This window comes from Rhea americana, unplaced genomic scaffold, assembly GCF_003343005.1.
Source record: "Rhea americana isolate MKP2758 unplaced genomic scaffold, rheAme1 scaffold_178, whole genome shotgun sequence".
NCBI classification, from domain to species: Eukaryota; Metazoa; Chordata; class Aves; order Rheiformes; family Rheidae; genus Rhea; species Rhea americana.
Window position 1 is genome coordinate 1,810,204 of NW_028185905.1, and position 4,001 is coordinate 1,814,204.

The following is a 4,001-nucleotide window of genomic DNA, read 5'->3' on the forward strand; positions in this document are numbered from 1 at the left end:
AAAAAAAAAAAAAAAAAAAAAAAAAAAAAAAAAAAAAAAAAAAAAAAAAAACTCCTTCAGTTCTCCAGTTTCATTCTTGTCTTTATTTTTAGTGTTCCTTATCAGATTTTTTATCAGTTCCTCAGGTTTTTTTAATCAATATTTTCTTTATCAGCTTTACCTTCATAGTTCTCTATTTCTCGTGTATTATATATTGCTTTCCTTCACTTTGTCTCTTAAGCCAGGTAATATTTTAACTAAAACTACCCTCTTTCAGATTTGCATTGTCTAATAAATTCTTCTTTAATGATTTTTTTTCATTTTCTTATTTTTGGCTGTGTCTTTTTGTGCAGTTTTTTTCATTACTTCTTCATCTAGGGAAAATCAGTGTTAAGCATAGATTTTGTGGCTTGGAACTGGTGTCTGTTAACTCTCCTTTTAAAAAAACATGTAGTTGGTTCATCGTTGATTTATTTGTCCTTATAAGGTCTAAAACATAGGTAGCAAAGCTTGTGGGGAGAATAAATTCCTAGTACATATCCAACCCCATCATTTAAGGAGTAGGATTTTGTCTTTTAATCCTGTCTCTCTGACATGTATGCATATATATTCCTATACCTGTCTTTGTGCATAACTTAAGAGCCCCCAGAGAGTATCAGTCTCTCACCTATCGGTATAAGAAAATAATTCTTTGTTACTTTGACAAACTGCCCCTTGTCTGACCAAGGATGGATTTGGCTAGGCATTTGTTTTTTATCATTGATATCAGTAACAGTATACAATTGGGCTGGTAAAACTACACGGTGCTCCTGCCTTTAGGAAGTTATATCTGAGGTTTAGCTTTGCCAACATCAGTCTTGCAGTTAGTGGCAGTCTTTCCTTCATGTATAGCAGGCTTTGGTTCAATCCCATGCTGCTGGCCAAAACTTCTGCACTAACAGGTGCGATTTGATCAGTACTAAATATAAATAGTTTTCAAAGATTGTGAAGCTAAACATGCTGTGGATAGTTTATAGATAGTTTAATTCATAGAGAGCTAATTTACCCCAAAATAGTGTGTCTGTAAATGTTAAATACATTATCTAGTGTGTTTGTGCAGTACTGTTAACATGATGCTTATGTTATATTTATGCAGATATTAGGTTTGTAATCTGATACAGAAATCTTGAATCTAAATATAGCAATCTTATACGGACAGAAACTAAGCTTACAGTAGCATTCCTCCACAAAAAGTGATAATCTTCTAAGAGTCTTCTGTGAGACAGGGGAGGAGTAAACTGGATATAAAAGTAAACTGGTATAAAAGCAGAAGGAACTTTCCTTTAGTAAAGGTGTGAAAAAGCACTAACACTTGTGCCACTTGTGCCATGAAGCTAGTGTATTGTTGGAAATGAATCATACTTGAGATAAGATTCACATTGCCATTAAAGGAATGTGAATAGAGATACAGTGTTGAGTTTTTTTAATCATTGGAGTCCTTTTGAATGCCAACAGTTACAGATTTGATACAGTGTTTGGTAAGGTACTATGGCTAGTGTTGCAGAACAGGTCAAACTAGATGCCTCACTGTCTCTTTTCTCTTTACAATCTGTAAATCTGCAGCCCACTCCTACTTGTTTACTTGCAGCTAGATATTGCGGTCTGCTCAAGATTTTAATCCAAATGTCTTTATAGGTAGTCCTGTGTGAGAACCAATATAGAGGAAGCAAAGTAGATACAAAGACATGGAGTCTGTACCACACACAGACAAATGTATCTGAGAATTGTCCAGTGGGGGTTGTTTTCTCTTGTAACTTTGAAGCTTCCTTGGATATTACAAACACTTCAAGAGAAAGAAAGTGTACCTCTGCTCGGGGGTAAGTGCACAGTATTACAATTCAGGAAGTCTTTTTCCAGTACAAAGCTTGCTGATCTTGTACTGCTTCAGGGAAAAAGGAGAATGTTCTATGATGGGATCAGAGGTATCTCCCTTACCTCCGAAAAGTAAGGGCTCCTCTGCCATCCCAGCAGCCTCTGGCTTTATCCTAGCTCTGTGCTGTGACTGTGGGCAGTGTTCTTGGGCACCGTGCTTTTCGGTTATATTACTTCCAGGCTACCCTGGAGAGTCCTGCAGCAAGAGTAAGCATGCAGGGCTGTGTCACAGGTAGCTGCTGGGCCATGTGAAGCGAGGTCAGGATGCAAAAGGAAGTCTGGAAGCAAAGGGGATGTGGGAGATCCCGTATCGTAAGCCAGACTACCCTGCCTTGCCTGGCACTGCAGGAGCAAGTGGTATGGGGCTGGCTATATTCTCTTTTCCCAGGTGTGGAGTCACTTCCTCTGCAGCTTTCCCAGAGCCTCTTATGAAGTTCCCTGCCACAAGGGTGGGAGGGTCAGGGCTGAGAGAAGATCATAGTTTTGAAACAGCGCTGCATTTCTAGACCATGTCAGTAACCTGTCTCATTTGACCACTATGTTTCTGATCTAGTGTTGGGAGACAGAAAGCAAGCTTTCACTTTCGGCAAGCCACAGCCTAACATGTGACCGTATACAAAACAGTATCATGGAATCTGTGAGGGGTAGGAGTCATAGAGATTTTCAATGGAGGCAAGTGCATCTGGATTCCTACAGGCCAGTCTGGGCTCATTAACGCAGAACATGTAGCTAAACTGGGTAATTAGAGAAGACAATAGAAACGAATAGGGATATAAATCTTGTTACAGACCTGAATAAACCTATTCTGGATAAAGATCTAAAGGGAAAGGTCTCAATTGTCTATGAATACTTGAACTGCAAAGAACATTGTTAAGGAATGACTGTTAGGGATGAGGTGAGTCATGAGAATGAAGTATGTTAAGTGTAGAATGGCAGTAGATGTCTGTTATCTCAGCTTTCTGAGGGTTTTGTGTGCGTCATAGGATAAGTGACAGCTTGGAGTTTTTAGTGCTAAATGGGCCCTAGAGCAGATTCTACTGCAGCTTTTACTTCAGCAGAAAAGAGGATGCACATGAAAAATCCTTCACTGTAAGGTTGTTTGAATATGCTATTATTTCAAAATATTTTTTTTGGACTGAGAGACCATGTGATTTTTTGGAAAGCTAGGCAGAGTAGTTGTATATACTATAATATTTGGAGGAGGATAGAAGAGATGAAAAATTCTCTCTGCCTCAGGGATGGCCTGCAGCTAGGCTGTTTTGAAGTGAGTGMAGAATGCCAGTTTCAGAATCTTCCAGTAATCTTTTTTTTATTTTTTTTTTCCAGCACCATTCACAGAAATATTTTTTTCTTGATAAAGAAAGTGGCCAATGAATACTTGCAAAGAAACAAATAGTAGTGGTTTAAATAAAAGATTGAGTATGCAGCTCTTGTTTTCTCAGGGAAGCCTGGTGATTAGGCAGTGAAGGCCAAATAAAGAATACTTAAATTTTGTACAGAATTACAAACTAAAACTGTGAAACTAGAGAAAAATAGGTATCTCTGTAGTGCTTTGTGTAAGACTATCTGGCTAGTGGCTATTCAACATTAAAAAAAAAAAAAAAAGACAAGAAACAGGAGAGGTAATAAATTAAACAGACAGATACACAAACCTTAACAAGCAGCAGTTAGTAGAGACAGTAACAAAGACCAGAAATTTTTGAGACAATGATCAGTGGGGCCATTACAGCAGCAACCATCCAATTATAACCTTGAAGAGGTCCAACCACAAACACTGAAACTGCAAATGTGTGATAATCATGTTTTATTCTTACTGGAATGGGTCCTATRGAAAAATACTAAGTTTATGATTTTTTTTTTCACTAGGATTATGGGGCTGTGCAAAAATTATTTGGGATTTTAGGGGAACAAAACCAGTTCTGCACTCCACAGTCTATATATAAACATTGTTTAAAATATCTTCTCATTGTATAACTGCAGAGTGGTCCYGTATTAAGTAATGTAAATAAATATTAATAGTTAGAATTATAACTGCTATCAAGCATTTTGACTTAGAGCTGACAGATGTTATGGTCTTACAAAATTGTTGGCATCGTATATTATTACTGTTA